At 41.6% G+C, this 21,037-nt stretch overlaps 1 pseudogene; it reads right to left on the reverse strand.

Annotated features, from left to right (window-relative positions):
- Window positions 1–1,765: 1,765 nt before the first annotated feature.
- On the reverse strand, window positions 1,766–16,526 carry LOC136460415 (GDSL esterase/lipase At1g33811-like; annotated as a pseudogene).
- Between the last annotated feature and the right edge of the window lie 4,511 nt (window positions 16,527–21,037).

Raw genomic sequence — 21,037 nt, forward strand, 5'->3', positions numbered from 1 at the left:
TAGAGCCGTTGTACTCCTTCACTAGGCACAACACGGGGTGACCGGACGCTCCGATCATATCGACCGGACGCACCCTGCCAGCGTCCGGTCAATGGATGGCTGCCACGTCATCCCTCTCTTTCAATACTGAGCGCCCGATCCCAACAGTCAAGTGATGACTAGACGTAGCACAGTGCCACGACCGAACGTCGGACTCCAGCGTCCGGTCACTTCTAGTAAGGTTCCAGTAGCAACCGGACGCGTCGGTTGGATCATGACCGGACGTAGGATCCCAGCATTCGGTCATTTCCAGTAAGCCTCCACTCGCGACCGGACGCATCCGGTCAAGCCTGACCGGACTCACCCAACGTCCGGTCACTCACTGTCTTCTCTATGCGCTGCCACGTCAGCAGGACCAGACGCACCCCATCAACGTCTGGTCACAGCATCCGGTCGAAGACCGACGCCGACGCCTTCACAGCTTCCACTGACCGAACGCGCCGGTACAGTTGTGGCCAGCGTCCGGTCCACTCTGTGAAACCTTGTCTTTTCTGTATAGGGTGATCTCTCAAATATTTAGGATGGACTGAACAGCCACAGGCTTAGATAAATGGTTAGCTCTCTGAAGGTATCTCAGGGAAAATCTTTCCCTGTATAGGATTATCGAAGGCTCTCATATTAATTATTCTCCTGCATTTAACCCTTAAAAATTTGATGTTACACTCAATGCTGCAAGAGTTACCACCATCTGCATTCAGCCTGTTCGCTGGTTGGTTTCTGGGCTGGTTTGGGCTGGCTGGTGCTGGTTTGTTGTGAGAGAAAAACACTGTTGGCTGACTGGTTTGGGCTAGCTGAAACCAACAAGCGAACAGGCTGATTAACTGAAACCATTGTTCCTTCTTCCAACACTCTGTTTTTTTTCAGAAACTGCTGCTGTCAATACCAATTAATCCACTGCACTTTTGTGGTAAGATTCAAGTGTTGTGCCACCTCTTGTGTATGCTGTAATGGGGACCTCTAGGGAGATAGCCATTGGACCGATTGCCATCGTGTCGCTCTTGCTTTCATCAGTGGCTCAAAAGATAGCTGACCGAACATAGATCCGGCTTCCTATCGGAAAAACGGTTTTCACTGTGACATTCTTTACTGGTATCTTCGAGTCTGCATTTGGTCTGTTCAGGTAGAGCCTTTGTAGTCTTGTGATTACAATGAGCCTACTTTCCTTGCTTTCACTAATTAGTCTTTTGCATCGATCCTTTTTGAGATTGGGCTTCCTTGTTGATTCTCTTTCTGCAATCACTGGATTCATCGGAGGAGCTTCCATTGTTATTGGACTGCAGCAGTTGAAGGGCCTACTCGGGCTTAGTCATTGCACAAATAGCACTGATGCTGTATCTGTCATCAGAGCGGTTTGGGTTTCTGTTCATGAACCAATAAGTATTTCGGTTTATGCTGATTTATTGTGGGAGAAAAACATTATTCGTTCGCAAAAGTACTGCTGAAGTAGTACTGCAGAACAGGGCCAATATAATGTGATGTCACCTAATATGAAGTCATATCCATTCTGTCATGTGTATGTAAAGATTATTTCATTTGTCAAATAAAGTCGCAAAGTTATCACTCACGCATGGCGGCATGGGCGCGCAAATTACTAGCAATATAATGATGATTGAAAGCCTTCCCTGAGAGGCTGAGAGTGGCAGATGAAAGATCTGATGTAGTTGACTTAAGATGAAAAAAACGGAAATTATTGGATTAATCGATTTGGAGCGGACGACTACTCTGTTCATATGGCGGCGAGCTGGCTGACGTTGATGGGGTAAACTTCGGCGGTGGAGTTGGAGCTGAAGGCCTTGGCGGCGTAGATCCTGTGGGCCGCCTCCGTGGGGTGGAAGGCATCCCAGAACATGTACTTGCTCCGGTCGTCGCAGGGCCGCTGCAGGGGCAGGCACGTGATCTGCCCATTGTTCCTGCCCACGCCGCAGCAGCCGCGGTCGAGCACCGTGAACCCGTGCGTGGCGGCGTTCGCCGTCAGGTCCTTGCCGCTCTACATGGTGTCGAGGAAGATGAACTTGGCCCCGCGCAGCTGCTGCGCGCCACCGCGGTTGTTGAAGCGCTTCACCAGAGCCAGAAGGCCCTTGTTGTAGATGTCGATCGCGCTGTTGATTGTCTCGTTGCAGCCGCCGGCGGCGTCAGGCGCTAGGTTTGTATTGCCGTTGCCGTTGCCGTTGCCGTTGCCACCACCTCTACCGCCACCGATGCCGATGCCGATGCCGATGCCGCCGCCGATGCCGATGTCTTCGATAGCAACGGCGGACTGATTACTAGGCCCAGACGGCGGTCGGTTGTCGTCGTTCATCCTAGCGAGCTCGTAAGGGATGCACCCGATAAGGCCGATGCCGGCGACGACGAACTTGCGGGCACCGAGGCCGTACAGCTGGTTGAGCTGGGCGGAGTAGCCCTGGAGGAGGAGCGTGGCGTAGTCACGCGGGCTGTACCTCCGCGCGGTGTCGTAGTAGTCCGGCATGAAGTAGTTGTTGAGGTAGTCGTTGCTGCCCATGCCGACGAAGAAGATGCAGCGGCCCAGGTGGGCCGCCACCTTCGTGGCGTTGCCGTGGAACTCTGACGTGTTCCCCATGTCGCTCACCGCCGCGCGGAAGTGGTCCACCTGCTCCGACAACGGGTAGTGCCTGCCCTGCCATTATTGCCACAAGCAGCAAGCTCTTGATCAGCTATATACAGGACAGCTCGTGTGCACCACACGGCACGGGCACTGAGCCATGCTCTGACCAGGTTGTTTCCTGTCTCGGGCAGGATGCCGGATGCCCCCGACGCGAAGTTGACTCCGCGGGGGAGGTCCTCCGGCCTGGCCGTGGCGTAGGGCGGGAGGAGCGGCGGGCGGAGGCGGAGCATGTCGGAGAGAAAGTCGACCATGGTGCGGCCGTTGGTGAAGCGCCCCGACGGGCCCTCGTGGAAGTCGATGCCGTAGGGGCGGTAGTTGGCCCGCGCCAGGCTCAGGATGTCGTTGTTGTTGCCGGTGTCCACCAGCGAGTCCCCGAAGATGTACATGCACGGCGCCAGCAGCTGCTGCCAGCCCCACGCCGCCGCGGCGCCGCTCGTGCCCGCCACCGCCACTACTAGAGAACAGACTTTAGAACGATGTCCCAATGTAGCATTAGCCTCGACATTTTTTGCCCCCGGGACTAAAGGACCCTTTAGTCCCGGTTGGTAATACGAACCGGGACTAAAGGTCCCTGCCCAACGGTCGTCCGCGGGGCAGGGGCCTTTAGTCCCGGCTGGTATTACCAACCGGGACTAAAGGTAAATCTTTAGTCCCGGCTGGTAATACCAGCCGGGACTAAAGCTTTTAGTCCCGATTTGGGTGATGCCCCGGGAATAAAGATTAATCTTTAGTCCCAGTTTGGATCCCTAACCGGGACTAATAATCCCGGCCTATAATTTAGCTCATTTCTTCCTCCCCGAGCCCGAGCCATTCCATTCAAACTCGCTGCCTCTATTTTTCAGCTTGCTGTTGTTCTTGCTCTCTCCCCCTCCATTGGTGTTGCTCTTCGATTTTGGAGGTAACAAACTTAATCCTCTTATGTTTTATCAGTAGCTTATCTCATTTTGCGATGTAGATGCATGTGTAACTTTATATGTTGGACTTTATTATGATTTTATATGTAAACTTAGAAAATTGTAGAAAATCCGTACTAGTTGAACTTGCGGACCGTGTTCAAGTCGGCGAGCATGTTCTCTGCCGAGCGGTAACGGACGTCAAGGAAGAGCTTTGATTCTACGAGGGAGAGCGGCAACGGTCGTTGAAGACCGTGTTCCCTTTCTCGTAGAATCGGAGCTCTTCCTTGGCCTAGTACGGTGCCGTCCGGTGGAGAAATGCTCGCCGAGTTGATCACGTAAACAAGGTCAACTAGTACGGATGGTTATTTATTGAAACATGTTTTTGAGCTATAATTTGATGGATATTTGATAACTTCAGACCTACAAATGTCATCTACAAATGTTACTATCCTCGGCAACCTAAACGTCCACGAGCTCGCCGATATCGAGCAGGTCACTTAGAATTATTTTTTCCATGAAATGAACTACTTAGAAATCATGCCTTTTTTAGAATTAAATTTTCCATGAAATGAAAAACTTAGTAAATAGTTAGAAAATTATAGAAAATCCGTACTAGTTGAACTTGCGGACCGTGTTCAGCTCGGCCAACATGTTCTCTGCCGAGCGGTAACGGACGTCAAGGAGGAACTTTGATGCTACGAGGGAGAGCTGCAACGGTCGTGGAAGACCGTGTTCCCTTTCTCGTAGAATCGGAGCTCTTTCTTGGTCAAGTACGGTGCCGTCCGGTGGAGAAATGTTGGCCGAGATGATCACGTAAGCAAGGTCAACTAGTACGGGTGGTTATTTATTGAAACATGTAAAATCCGTACTAGTTTTGTTTAAATATATCATTTTAGAAAATATGAAATTTACACTAGTTTGCAAAAATAAGTATAGAAAGTAGATGACAACTGGTACCGGATCATCGGCCTCTTGTTCGGTTGCGAAACGACTGAGGCCAGAACTCCCTCTCATTATCTACGGCAAGTGTAAGCAGAAGATTGTGATGGAGTACCGAGTCAAGAGACAGGGACCCAACAAGGGCCGTGTTTTCTACAAGTGCCCGGATCGCGATGTGAGTTTCTTACGCATTTTATCTTTATGGCTAATTGACCTGCTTTTCTTGAATATTTTTGACTAAATATTTTTTGGCTTTAATTACAGTGGGAGGGCAATGGATGCGATGGTTGGTACTGGGAGGAAGATTATGCTACATACGTGCAGAATTTGGGTGCGCTTGAGGTAGCGGCTGCTGCTGATGAGGCAGTGAGCCAGCAGGAGAAGCTTATTGATATTCAACAGAAGAATGATTTGTCTGTTTTAGTTGCGTACGATCATGAAATAATTATGTTACTGAAGTGCATTGTAGTTTTAGTTTGTTTAGTGATAGTTGGAATTGCTTACGTTGTAGCCAGACTTAGTTAATTAATCAACCGTGTGTGTGTCATTTATGTTGTGTAATAAAATACTAAATTATGTTCAAGGTTTTCATAATTTGTCGTGTAATACAGATTATGTCACGCCATTGGATGTACAATGCCAATTGCCGCTCCCAAAACTTTATTGAGGGCTTGCACTATTTCTTAGGTGTGGCCGAGGCAAATAAGTGGGATGGTTTCATGTGCTGTCCATGTGCCCTATATAAGAATTTAAAAGAATATTCAAGCTCAATGAGTCTTCATTCACATTTGCTTAAGTCAGGTTTCATGTCAAACTATATATGTTGGACTAAGCATGGAGAAAGCGGGGTCATGATGGAAGAAGGTAAAGGAGAAGATTTAGACATTGATGACATTATTGCTCAGTATGGTGCCTTTGATGATACTACAATGGGGGGAGATGAAGAAGAGGTAGCGGTAGAAGATGATCTCGGTGATGCTCTTGGCGATGCCATTCGTGATGCACAACAAGAATGGGAAAGTGAAAAAGAGAAATTTAAGTTCGAGCGCATGCTTGAGGATCATAGGAAGTTGCTATACCCGACGGCCGAAGAGGGGCAAAAAAAGCTGGGTACAACACTGGAATTGCTACAATGGAAGGCAAAGAATGGTATATCCGACAAGGCATTTGGGAATTTATTGAACCTCATAAAGAAGATGCTTCCGAAGCCAAATGAATTACCCACCACTACGTACGAAGCAAAAAAGGTTGTCTGCCCATTGGGATTAAAAATCCAGAAGATACATGCATGTCCTAATGACTGCATCCTCTACCATGGCAATGAATACGAGAATTTGGATGAATGCCCGGTATGTAAAGCATCGCAGTATAAGATCAGGCGCGATGATCCTGGTGACGTCGAGGGTGAACAACGTCCTAGAAAGAAAATCCCTGCCAAGGTTATGTGGTATGCTCCTATAATACCACGCTTAAAACGTTTGTTCAGAAATAAAGACCATGTAAAGTTGTTGCGGTGGTATAAAGAAGACCGTAAGGTAGACAATATGCTGAGACACCCAGCTGATGGGTCCCAGTGGAGAGCGATAGACAGGGAATTTCCAGAGTTTGCAAATGAGGCTAGAAACTTAAGGTTCGCCTTAAGTACAGATGGTATGAATCCTTTTGGAGAGCAGAGCACTAGTCATAGCACTTGGCCAGTTACTCTATGTATCTACAACCTTCCTCCATGGTTATGTATAAAGCGGAAGTTCATTATGATGCCGATCCTCATCTAAGGTCCGAGGCAACCTGGCAACGATATTGATGTCTATCTGAAGCCATTAGTTGAAGAACTTCTAGTTTTATGGAACAAACCAGGTGTACGTGTCTGGGATGAGTACAAACAAGAACACTTTGACCTACGAGCAATGTTGTTCGTAACAATCAATGATTGGCCTGCTTTAAGTAATCTTTCAGGTCAGACAAACAAAGGATATAATGCATGCACACATTGTTTTGATGACCTTGACAGTATATATTTGAAAAGATGTCGAAAGGTCGTGTACCTTGGCCATCGTCGATTCCTTCCGTTGAATCACCAAGTAAGAAAGAAAGGGAAGCATTTTAAAGGTAAGCCAGACCATCGGAAGAAGCCTTATAACCGAACCGGGGAAGATGTACTCGCAATGGTCAAGGATGTGAAAGTAGTATTTGGAAAGGGACAAGGCAGTGAATCTGTTCCCAAAGATGCTAAGGGACACGCACCCATGTGGAAGAAGAAGTCCATCTTTTGGGAGCTACCCTATTGGCAAGTCCTAGAGGTCCGCCACGCAATCGACGTGATGCACCTAACAAAGAATCTTTGTGTGAACCTGTTAGGATTTATGGGTGTGTACGGGAAGCCAAAGGATTCACTTGAAGCATGCCAGGACTTGCAGGGCATGAAAGAACGAGACAATCTTCATCCAGAGAAGACAGATGATGGACGTCATTACTTAAGTCCTGCTAGCTACACGCTTAGCAAAGAAGAGAGGGACAACATGTTTGAATGTCTAAACAGCATCAAGGTCCCATCGGGATTCTCCTCCAATATAAAGGGTATAATAAATGTGCCAGATAAGAAATTCCTAAACTTAAAGTCCCATGACTGCCACGTGCTTATGACGCAATTGCTTCCAGTTGCTTTAAGAGGAATTCTACCTCCACATGTACGTCTAGCCACCGTGAAGCTATGTGCATTCCTCAATGCAATTTCTCAGAAGGCAATCAATCAGTGGAACTAGCTACTCTACAGAATGATGTGGTTCAATGTCTTATCAGCTTTGAGTTGGTGTTTCCTCCATCCTTCTTTAATATCATGACACACATCCTAGTTCATTTGGTGAAGGAGATTAGTATTCTTGGACCTGTATTCTTACATAACATGTTCCCCTTCGAGAGGTTTATGGGAGTCTTGAAGAAATATGTGAAAGTCCGTTCTAAGCCTAAAGGAAGCATCGCCTAAGGCTATGGAACAGAGGAGGTCATTGAGTTCTGTGTTGACTTTATTCCTGACCTTGCCCTGATTGGTGTTCCCGAATCACGACACGAGGGGCGACTCAGTGGTAAAGGAACTTTAGGGAAGAAAACATATATCGGCATGGAAGACGATTATTTTAATAAAGCACACTACACAGTTCTTCAGAACTCGTCATTGGTGCATCTGTACATCGAGATACATAAGGAGTTCTTACGATCCAAATTTTCAGGGAAGACTGAAGCTTGGATTAGGCGTCAGCACATGGAAAGTTTCAGTGGTTGGTTGCGAAAAGAATGTCAAGGCGATGACAATATTGATGAGCAACTGTATTTGTTGGCTAGGCAGCCATCGTGGCATATCCTCACGTACCAAGGGTACGAGATAAATGGGAATACATTTTACACAGTTGCCCAAGATAAAAGGAGCACCAATCAAAATAGTGGTGTTCGCATAGATGGAACAGATCCAAATGGGAATATACAAACATATTATGGCCGCATAGAAGAGATATGGGAACTAGACTATGCACCTAATTTTAAAGTCCCTTTGTTCCGGTGCCAATGGGTGAAGCTGACCGGAGGAGGGGTAACAGTCGACAAAGAGTATGGAATGACAATAGTGGACCTCAACAATATTGGGTACAAAGAGGAACCATTCGTCCTTGCTGCCGATGTGAGTCAGGTGTTCTATGTGAAAGACATGTCTACAAAATCAAAGAGAGGAAAAAACAAAGACATCAACTCAATGATCAATGAGCCAAAGCGCCACATAATTCTTTCTGGGAAAATAAATATAGTGGGAATTGAAGACAAGTTAGACATGTCAGAAGATTACGAAAGAAATGTCCGAATTCCACCCTTCATAGTGAAGAAAGATCCAAGCATCATGTTAAATGATGAAGACACTCCATGGTTACGACAAGATCATAACCAAGGGTCATACGTCAAGAAGAAATTCACTGTTGTGCCCGCATGATACAACGATGCATGTTTAATATATTATGTTTTAGAGACGGATATTATGTAATATGTTATGACTTTGACTCTAGTATTATGAACTCTAAATTACTTCAAATTGAAAAGTTTTGAATACCAAGTTTGTTAAACTCAAAAAGATCTACAATTGTTGTTTTGGTCAACTTTCCATTTGAGAAAGTTTGGATGGTTCAAATTTGTAATTTTTAAATTTCGACGCCTACAAACTAGTTTTCGGGACCCTAGATTGTCTCAAATTGAAAAGTTTTGAATACCGAGTTTGTTAAGCTCATCAATATATACAATCCTTATATAGGCCATTTTTTCATTTGAGAAAGCTTGAACAAAATGTAGTTCAAATTTCACAAGTGTGTGACATAGTTTTAGAAAGTGTATATGAGATTCAAGAAGTTGTGACTAGTGTTTGATAAAAATTTCTCAAATGGGAAAATGAGCTATGTAAAAATTGTAGATCTTTCTGAGATGATCAAACTTGGTATTCAGAGTTTTTTCATCTGAGGTCATTTAGTGTCTCATTTGAGCAAGTTTGACCAAGTCAAATTTGGTCAAATAAAAAAATAACACTTTGACTCTAGTATTATGAACTCTAAATGACTTCAAATTGAAAAGTTTTGAATACCAAGTTTGTTAAACTCAAAAAGATCTACAATTGTTGTTTTGGTCAACTTTCCATTTGAGAAAGTTTGGACGGTTCAAATTTGTCATTTTTAAATTTCGACGCCTACAAACTAGTTTTCGGGACCCTAGATTGTCTCAAATTGAAAAGTTTTGAATACCGAGTTTGTTAAGCTCATCAATATATACAATCCTTATATAGGCCATTTTTTCATTTGAGAAAGCTTAAACAAAATGTAGTTCAAATTTCACAAGTGTATGACATAGTTTTAGAAAGTATATATGAGATTCAAGAAGTTGTGACTAGTGTTTGATAAAAATTTCTCAAATGGGAAAATGAGCTATGTAACAATTGTAGATCTTTCTAAGATGATCAAACTTGGTATTCAGAGTTTTTTCATCTGAGGTCATTTAGTGTCTCATTTGAGCAAGTTTGACCAAGTCAAATTTGGTCAAATAAAAAAACAACACTTTGACTCTAGTATTATGAACTCTAAATGACTTCAAATTGAAAAGTTTTGAATACCAAGTTTGTTAAACTCAAAAAGATCTACAATTGTTGTTTTGGTCAACTTTCCATTTGAGAAAGTTTGGATGGTTCAAATTTGTTATTTTTAAATTTTGACGCCTACAAACTAGTTTTCGGGACCCTAGATTGTCTCAAATTGAAAAGTTTTGAATACCGAGTTTGTTAAGCTCATCAATATATACAATCCTTATATAGGCCATTTTTTCATTTGAGAAAGCTTGAACAAAATGTAGTTCAAATTTCACAAGTGTGTGACATAGTTTTAGAAAGTATATATGAGATTCAAGAAGTTGTGACTAGTGTTTGATAAAAATTTCTCAAATGGGAAAATGAGCTATGTAACAATTGTAGATATTTCTGAGATGATCAAACTTGGTATTCAGAGTTTTTTCATCTGAGGTCATTTAGTGTCTCATTTGAGCAAGTTTGACCAAGTCAAACTTGGTCAAATAAAAAAACAACACTTTGACTCTAGTATTATGAACTCTAAATGACTTCAAATTGAAAAGTTTTGAATACCAAGTTTGTTAAACTCAAAAAGATCTACAATTGTTGTTTTGGTCAACTTTCCATTTGAGAAAGTTTGGATGGTTCAAATTTATCATTTTTAAATTTCGACGCCTACAAACCTATTTTTCGGGACCCTAGATTGTCTCAAATTGAAAAGTTTTGAATACCGAGTTTGTTAAGCTCATCAATATATACAATCCTTATATAGGCCATTTTTTATTTGAGAAAGCTGTAGAACAAAAAATACTACATTTTCTCTATTTTTATAGGTTCAACAAAAAATTCCTGTCAATTTTGGTCAAAAACCGAGAAAAAATTGAAACATTGACGTTACAATAATGTGATAATAAATTTTCTATCGAATAATATTTGTTTTATTAATTTTAAGTTAGAAATATATTTTTGCATTAACAAAATACTTAGTATTAGTAACATTTATATTCTATATTCATAAAAGAAATTAAAAACTTTAGGTTACAAAATTTTCCTATTTACAATAAATAATTAGTTAATCAATAGTATTTTTTAAAATAAATATTGCAAAGTATTGAAGTTGCTATGGAATTAATTGATTAACCTAGTATTAAACAAAAACAAAATCCCAGGCCTTTCCAATTACGTTGGCGGGTTGGCAAATTTTTCAGGGCTTCAGTCCCGGCCCAGACCAAGAACCGGGACTAAAAGGTGGGCGGCAATTTAGGTGTCCGCCAAAAAATACCTTTAGTCCCGGCTGGCAACACGAGCCGGGACTAAAGGACATTTAGTCCCGGCTGGTAAGACCAACCGGGACTAAAGGTACCTTTAGTCCCGGTTGGTCTTACCAGCCAGGACTAAATGTCCTTTAGTCCCGGCTCGTGTTGCCAGCCGGGACTAAAGGGTTGCAGGCTATATATATCGAACGTCTGTTCTGTTCATCTTCGATCTCGCCTCCGTCGCTCAGCCGCCCGCCTGGCCGCGCCATCCGCCGTCGTCGAGCTCGTCTCTGCCGCGCCGCCGTCGTCGTCTACCCCAGCCCGGCCGCGCCATTCTCCAGGCCTGCATCGCCGCATCCCGTCTCCGCCGCCGCACCTGACCCCACCTTCCGTCGCCGACGCTTTCCGCGCGCCCACGCCGTACGGCCTCCGTCGATCGAACTCGATATGATCTGCGCTGCTCTCGATCGGCTTTTTTTTTAGATTTTTTTTACAAAGTCTCGGCTGTATGTTAGATTAAAATAAGTACATGTAGTTTATTGTTAGTTTTTTAGTTATTTTTAGATAGTTTTTGATATATTAGATTTAAATGTATTAAAATTTAATTAGTATTTTATTTAGATAGTTTTTTTTAGATAGTTTTTTATTATAGTTTTTGATATATGTTAGATTAAAATGTATTATCTTACTAGTTTATCTAATTTCATGTTAGATTTATTTAATTGGATTTAGTAATTATATATTCTATCTCTCTATATATATTATATCTAGAGATAGATTCTATATGTATACATATGTACTTAATTATTTCTATATGTATATATACATGTACTTATTTTCATGTGTTGAGAGAGAGAAAATTGTATCTAGAGAGACATTCTATGTGTATCACATGCATATCTAGAGATATAGATCGACATATGCACTTATTTCTATGTGTTGAGAGAGAGAGAAAATATATTGTATCATTCTATGTGTATATATATACATGTACTTATTTCCATGTTGATGAAATATTATGTGTTATTATATTTAATTGGATTTAGTAATTCTATATGTGTTATCACATGTACTTATATTATGTACTATAGTAATTCTATCTATGTATTATCTTGAAGATACAAATGGCTGCTCCGAATGATAACTTGAGTGATGACATAATGGCGGATATTATCAACGCCGGCATCAATATGGATGTAGATGACACGAGTCAGTACTTTGCTGATTATGAGGATATCCTGAATATGCCGGTGGTTGAAGATCAACAAATTGTCGCGCAAGAAAATACTGGCGAGGTATATTCGATTATCTATCATCTCTTATAGATGCATGCGTACGTATATTTGTTGTTAATCGTTGTGTTTGTACTCATGTAGCCGGTCTCTGGATCTATATCAACCACCAACAAAAGTAGAAAAGTCCGAGGGCCAAAAAAGCCATTAGAGGGCCGTTTCATAATATCAGAATTCGACACCGACACCGGCAAACCATTGGGACCACATGCTCAGACATATGTCAATCAATGTGGGTTCGTTGTAAGGGATAGGATCCCAGTTAGTGCTCGTGAATGGAAGCAGAAGATATCCGCTCCTAATGTTAGTTTTGTATCTGATCATGACAAGAACCTAGCTTGGAGTGATATCACTCAACATTTCACATTACAAGCAGATGATGCTTTGAAGGAGCTAGTGAGGGATTGGACAATGAAGAAGATGGCAACATTGTTCCAGAGTTGGAAGAAGACATTGTATAAAAAGTTTATCTTGAAGAATGCTACGCCGAATTTCAATGCTAAGGCGTTTGTCAAGTTGGAGTCCCATTGGGATGCCTTCGTAGAATACAAGACATCCCAAGACAGTGAGGAACGTGTGATGAGGAATCGGCAGAATGCCCGACAGAAGCAATACCATCATCGCATGGGATCAGGTGGTTATAAGAGTGCTATTCCCAAGTGGCAGAACCTAGAAGCAGAGATTACTACCAAGGGAATCATACCTGAAACAATAGAGAAGAACTGGCCTCAACGCGCGAAGAATTGGTTCTACGCTCATGGGGGAAGCCTAGACCTAGACACTGGCAAGCTAATTTTCGGCCAAAAAATTGAGAGAGCAACACAGAGACTAGCTCATGCTAGGGAAGAAGCTGATAGTGGTGTTTTCAAGCCCAACAGAGAGAAGGATGAATTGACATATGCACTAGAGAATCCCGAACACGGTGGTCGAACAAGAGGCTATGGGGTGGTTCCGTGGCTACACGCATTCCCAGCAGACAAGGATACCTACAGAAGCCGCCAAAGAAAGAAGGATGAGGAGGCAGAACGAATCCGTGCATTGGAGCAATTTGTTGACGAGTCACGACAAGCATTGCTTAAATCACGTGAACGAGAAAAATCTCTTGAGGCAAGAATGCAGGAGGAGATCAAGAGGCAAGTGCAGCTAGCAATGAGTCAAATGCAATCGCAATCAACGCCGGGAGTCACCATTAGCCCCGTTGGTCAGATGAAAAGTAGTTGTGCTTCTACGGAGCTGCCAGTTATTCAAGACGACGCTGGGTTGCGCTTCCCTGTTGATGACATTACTGAGCCTCTAACAACATGTGAGCTGCATATTCCAGATGGTAATAATGCATCAATCATGGTGGCTGTCGGGGTTGTATCTCCAATAGACCGAACGAAGACACCAAGAATCCATGGGTCAGTTATTCAACCTGGATATGCTAGCGTCTCGGTCGATAGAGTGCTCAAAGGTTACAGCAATGTTCCTCTTGACATTGAAGGCGGTGATGGGGAGAAGACACTAGGGGAAGCAGAAAAGACATTTATTCAATGGCGCAAACGCTTCATCATCATTCCTGGGGCGCCACCGCTTCCCCTACCTCACCCTAGGTACGAATGAAAGTGAATGAAATATTATTTTCCATTAATTTTCTATTGGCTTAAAAAATAATTGACACACAACTTGTTTTTGTAGCAGGGTCTCCCCCCAGCCTAGCCTAATCATTCATTCCCCATCTCATCACAGCGTCGCGGGGGGCGAGACGACTTCATCCCCACGGCGATCGCCAACTCCTACACCGGCCCCATCGCCTCCACGACGATCTCCAACTCCTACACCGGCCCCACCGCCTCCACAACGATCTCCAACGCCTCCACGCCGGTCTCCACCAACACCGGCCACATCGCCTCCACGCCGGTCTCCAACACCGCCCCCACCCCCTCCACAGCGACGCACTACAAAGACGTCTAAGGTCCCGGCGGCAAAGAAGACCCCGAGAAAAAGAGTTATTTCTCAAGAAATACTTTCTGAAAAAACTAATGAGCAAATAGCAGCTGAAGAAGACAAAAAAATGAAAGATTTTTTTATAGATACCAAAAAGAAGAGTCAAGCGAAGCTTAAGGAGAAGCCATACTTTTACCTACCACGAGAGGAGCTGAGGCAGAAGGTCGATGCTCACAAGAAAAAGATGATTGAACTTCGTAAGCCTTCGCCACTATCAGACTATGACCGCTCCCTCGTGAAGTCACATGATGCAGATAAGAAAATGAAAAGAGCATCAGGGAAGGATGTCCCACAGCTCGGACAACAGAAGCAACCAATGCAAAATCTTATTGTTGCTAATCAATATGGTTCCAACATAGAAGTCTATCGACCAGACAACTCTAGAGAAGTGTCGGTTCAAGCCCTTAATGCTTTTTTTCAAGATACTGGTTTAACCTTGGATCAATTGACGGGCAAAGCTCCAATCCAGAACCTAGAAGTTGATACCTGGAAGACTTATAAATATGACAAAAGTCTGTACAACCCTGCGGCTCTGAATGAATTGGGTACGCAAATGTACTTGCTCAACAAGTGGTACATGCAGGCGTATGACAGGGGTGAGCAGTGGATCTTTGTCAGATTTAGAGACCATCATTACTTCCGTGGCGATGACATCTTACATATTAGTTTCGAAGAATTGTATCAACTATACCACATGGACGCTCTGGACAAATCAATCATTAGCTCCTTTTGTTTGTAAGTGATTCTTACTTTTATTTAATAAACTCACTTCCATGCGTACGTGTATATAATTATCCTCACATGTAACTTATATTTATATACAGATTCCAGATGTCAGAGCTCCAAAGAATACAAGACACCAGTGTTGGCTTCATTGATCCTTATATCGTATTCAAAATCGGTATTATTGTCAAGGAGCGATGGGTATCTGAAGCACAGGAGAATATCATAATGTTCTTCGTGAAGCAGCACGACAAGACAACAATACTTTTCCCGTACAACTTTGAGTAAGTGTTAATAATAATGTAGTCTACACATTTTATGTAATATCAATACAACTTATATGCATGTACGTGTGTGTATAAACCAATGCAGTTTTCACTGGATACTCATTGTCATTGAGTTAAACTCAAGTCGGTTACTAATCTTTGACTCGTTGAGAAAAGAACGGGCACTATACCAAGATATGATAGACATTATCCAGGGGTAATTTCGATCTCTCGCGCACAACTATTATTGAATAGACTTTGCCATAATTTATTAACGATCGTACATTATTGGTCGCACAGGGTTTGGAAAGAGTTTATTCGGCAACATCGTAAGGATTGCAAGGCACCACTTAATGTAGTTGAAATACCAGTAAGTTGTACTATATACACTTCCCCACGTGTTTAATTACTATATCGTACTTCAATTTACGTGTGAGATGATGAGAATAATCTTCTTCTCGTACAGTGGTGTTTGCGGCAGGAACCAGGTAATAACTTGTGTGGATACTACGTTTGTGAATTTATCACTGCGCACATAAGAAGAACTCCTAAAGATGTCCTCAGAGTACGTATATATCAATTTTTATTTATTTTTAAATGAATATATATACATATATGTGTATTAATACTTTTCATTTTATTTCAAATGCAAGACTGAATGGTTGAAACGAAGGGTCATGCAAAAAGACCATCTGAAAGCAGTTCAAGAGTCAATAGCAGGATATCTTCTAGAAAAAGTGCTAAATCCCAACGGCGAGTTCTACTTTGATCTTAAGGAATAAATGATGTAAATTAAATGTTTATTGATATCGTTATTTTTGAGAACAAGATTATGAAAGTGTTGTATATATACATATATATATATATATATATATATATATATATATATATATATATATATATATAATATATAGTTTCATACTTTATTCGAATATAATAATGCTTAAGATGAGAATTAGATGTAATTATACGCATGCGTGTATTTATATTAGCAGCGTAGAATACGTACATAAAAACATATTATATATTAAATAAATACGTGTAACTGAACTGAAAACAAATTAAACAAAAAAAAAGAAAAAGAAAAGGAACCTTTAGTCCCGGTTGGGGTTACCAACCGGGACTAAAGGGTGAACCGTTAGTCCTGGTTGGTGTTACCAACCGGGACTAAAGGATGCGCCAGGTTTGCTCGGCTGGAGGGCCTTTAGTCCCGGTTGGTGTTACCAACCGGGACTAAAGGTCCCTCTTTAGTCCCGGCTCGATGACCCGGGACTGAAGGTTCCACCTTTAGTCCCGGAATCGTTGTCCCGGCGCGGTAATCGGGACTAAAGGCTGTTACCGCCCGGAACAACAAATCCATTCTGTAGTAGTAGTGCGCTGCCACCACCACCACGGCGAGCGCCAGCCTCCCGTAGTCGTCCATCTCCTCTCCGGCGCCCAGTGAAACCTCTGAACCTCGATCGTCGACTGCTACATGTGCATGCTCTCATCGCGGTCGATCGCGAATATTTATAGTTGCCTCGATCGCTAGAGAGTTACTACTCCCAACAGCTAGCTAGCTAGGCGGGTGGGTTGGAAGTTGAACCGATGAAAATGCTGATGGATGGATCGGATCGCGCTTTGTCACACGGAATGGACCGAATGGTTTACAGCAGTAGCTTTGCTTGTTGCATTGGACGCGATACCGGTGGTGGTTAACGGCTCACGGATTCATGCGTAGTAGCAGTAAGTTTGTAGGAGTAGTAACTTGCTTGGATGGATGCAGTGTAACCATGGCAACCGGATGTACCCATCGGGTATTGCCGGAACGTTCTCTTCCCCGCTACGAAAAATTCATCCCGTCCCCGTCCCCGTTAACTGTCTCGGATATAGATTCTTGTCAATCCCCGTATCCGTCGGGCATCGGTCGGGTAACAGATACCCGACAGGTACTACATACTCGATAAACAAGGACACTTGGGGTCGCAGCTTTGCAATCGGAGACGTTTCTTCTTCACCCGGGTATAAGTGTCGGAGAGAAGGAGTGAGGTTGCGAGGAGGACGAGCAAAGGTGGCAGAGAGACTGGACTGAGGAAGCGAGGGGCACGAGCGCTCGTGAGGCAGGCGTGCTTGTGCTGCTGGCGGAGATAGTGAGGAAAAATTAAACTAGGGTTCTTAGAACACACAAACTATATATATGATTGTTCAGATTTGGACCAAAATATCTATGTTGAGTTTTTTTTTGGCCTAATACTCGCATGACAACTCAAATAGTCGGGTCCCCAACGGGTAACAGGGACGGGTAAACAGGGAACGTTCCCGTACCCGCTATACCCGTCGAGGATAGATTCTTGCCCATTTAGATGCCCGCAGATAAAGATATGATCCTATCCTAATTCTCTAATGGATAAATACTCGTCAGATATTGGGTATCGAGGCCTGTTGCCATCTTTAACGCAGTGTGGTCAGGTCTCAGGTGAGCCGTGTACCCGTGTACTGTGCACGATATCGGTAATTCGGACCTGGCTCCACCAATGCCGTTGCTTGCTTTTGTCTCCATTACATTTGTCTCTGCCTACGTAGAGTAGAGTTGGTTGGTGTTGCAAAATGCTGATTTGAATGGGAATCGGTGCTCCCGTCGTTCGGAAATGATAAGCATATTTTTATAATAACAAGAGAAAAGTCATACAGTACATGGTACTCTCCGTATCAAGTTATAAGTCATTGCAACTTTCTCGGAGAGTCAAAGTATCTCAATCTGACCATATTTATATAATAAAATAATAATATTTATGATAACAAATAAGTGTCGTTAGATTCTTCATTAATTACATTTTCTAATATACTAATTTGATGTCATAAATCATTGTATTTCTCTCTATACTGTCTTTAATAATGACATATGTATGTGAGTAATGTAGGGGTTACTTTGCATTATATTTCAAAATAACAGAGGCAGAAATTATAAACAAAAATGGAAAAAGTCTACTTAACCCCCCACATTTCATACTTGGTCTACTTCACCCGCAACTATGAAACCATCTGTTTTACCCACTGAACTTTCTAAAACCGTCTATTTTACCCCCTGGGCGGTTCTCAGCGGCGGTTTTGCTACAGTAATAGCGGGTTGCTACAGTAACGTTTTTTTCTACCGCGCCGGTGGATTTGAATTTCCTTTTTTTTATTTTCGGTGAATTTTTGAAAAATCATAGTAAATCATAGAAAAATCATAAAATGAAAAATCTAATTTTATTGGACTCCACATGAGTAGATCTACACAGTGAATATATAATACGGTATGATTTAGTACAAAATTTTTTTGTAGCTTTAGATTAATTGAAAAATCCAATTTTGTCTATAATTAATTGGAATAATTCATAGCTACAGCTTCTATGGTCCAATTATGGTGAAATTTTTATGGTACGCTAATTATTGTATGCTTGAACTATAGTAAAAATTTCGTACTCATTGGACTATGTATAACTTAGTTATAGATAAATTCTAATTAATTATAGACAAAATTGGATTTTCCAATTAATCTAAAGCTACAAAAAAAAATTGTACTAAAGCATACCGTATTATATATTCACTGTGTAGATCTACTCATGTGGAGTCCAATAAAATTAGATTTTTCATTTTATGATTTTTCTATGATTTACTATGATTTTTCAAAAATTCACCGAAAATAAATAAAGAAAAGGAAATTGAAACCCACTGGCACTGTAGCAATCCACGGTTACTGCAGCAACCCCACTGTTACTGTAGCAACCCGCCGCTAAAAACCGCCCAGGAGGTAAAATAGATGGTTTTAGACAGTTCAGGGGTAAAACAGACGGTTTCATAGTTGGGGGGTGAAGTAGACCAAGTATGAAAGGTGCAGGGTTAAGTAGACTTTTTCCAAACAAAAATTAAGAGGCTATTTTAAATTACCTTTTCTAGTGGCAGAGGTGGATCATTAATAATTTAGATACAAATTTAGGGTTGTTTTAAATTCTCTTCAAAATAACAAAGGTGGGTAATTATGAAAATGTAAATGTTTACTTTATGTATTCTTCGGAATAGCAGTTGTGGGTATTTTTTATAAATCGGAATAGATATAATGTTGATTACTAGTACTAATGATTAGAGTGTACCAAATTAAAGGTCAAATATTTTTTTTTATTATTGTGAAATGTGAGGATGAACATGAAGGTTCCTTAATTTGGAGCCTTTAGTTAATAACATTAAAATGAAAATTTTATGGCTTCTAATTAGGTTAGTTTAGGTTTGGTTTATTGAATTCCAAAGTACCTGTATTTTAGGATAGAGAGAGTATCAGGTAGTCAATTTGAATTATAGATGGAAATTGTATCATGTAATTCTCACCTCTAAAAAATCCAGCTAGGTATAGAGTATATATTACTGCCAATAGAAGGTGTAGAGATTAGGATGCCACTCGTACCTGTAGATTTCGCACCCGATAGGTGTGGGTACTCATGGGTTTCATACGCGATAGGTGTGGGTACAGACATGAAAACTTACCCGCGGTACATGAGGGTTGGGTACCCACAAAGATGCGAGTACCAAATTTACCCACGGATACCTGATAGGTACATGTAATTTTAAGAATATATATGAATATATGTAACCTATGTTATATGCATATCACGTTGACTAGCTCATTTAATATATAATTTGTAGCATGTGCATAACATGTCGAACTATAAAGATGATATTTTTTTATGGATGGCTAAATAAAATGATTATGTGAGCTATAACTTGTATGTAAGTTGTTTTGTGTTATTTGGATGAGCATGGCTGAATTATGAATTTATGATGTATGGTGGCTTATGAGCTATTGTATATTGTCCTAGTAAACACTATGTAAGTGAATTTGACATATTTGCGTGTCATTTAACTATAAATTTATTATTTCATATCATTGTAATTTTATTATTTGATCTGTCTTGAATATACCGAAGGCTACTTGATACCAGCCGGGCACAGGTACAAAATATTACCGGCGGGTACGCTCATGAGTGGGTAAATGCTTTACCCGCATTTTATCCCACCCGTTCGCATCCTTGAGATTGTATATGAAATTAAATCTTTCTTATAATAAATGTGCAGTAAATATTTAATATGGTCAGCTCCCGTAATTTAGTTGGTCAGAACGTGGCGCCGAAGGTCGCGGGTTGGAGCCCCGCCGGGAGCAATTTTTATTATTTTGCTATTTTTTTTGTCTGTCCACTTACATCTTTTTTATTATTATTATTTTCCTAAATTTATTTTTGAATTTTTGTCTGTCCACTCACAAGCTGCGTTGTCTATCCTTTTTAGTCTGTCTAGCTCACAAGATAATCTTTTTGGTCTGTTCGCTCACACAAGCCGGAGTAATCAAAGCTAACACCGTCTGTTCACTCACAAGCTGGAGTAGTCAAGCTAAGACCCATTTTTTGGGGAAAAAAAATACAAATGATCGATGCAACCTAGATACGGATGAAAATTGATGTAGATTGGTGGGAAATCTCTTCTCCTCAATAGAATAATAGAATCATGTTCAACAAAATCGAGATCGAAAAAAGAATCAAGTTATACGAACATATGAAAATGGACAAATACACCGAAAAAATAAGTTAGAATCCCATGATTTAGTGTTCTCAAGTGCGTAGGTAAGAAGTCAAACAACAATATACACGTATAAAGTGATTCGATCTAATATTCACTAGCATGCCATTTGTGTTTATGTGTTAACATGCATAATTAGTGATTATTAGGTGTATTAACATAGCACAATGACATGTCATTGTTAGGTATATTTGTATAGACTGAAAACGGAATACGGATTTATGCCAAGCCAAAGGGCGCCTAGCTTAAACGGTTAGGTGACCCAGCGGCACTTCTCAGGTCCTGAATTTGACTTCTCGTGGGAGCGAATTTCAGATTGAGGTTAAAAAAAATCTCTTCGTCCGTCCT

This window comes from Miscanthus floridulus, chromosome 6, assembly GCF_019320115.1.
Source record: "Miscanthus floridulus cultivar M001 chromosome 6, ASM1932011v1, whole genome shotgun sequence".
Taxonomy (NCBI): domain Eukaryota; kingdom Viridiplantae; phylum Streptophyta; class Magnoliopsida; order Poales; family Poaceae; genus Miscanthus; species Miscanthus floridulus.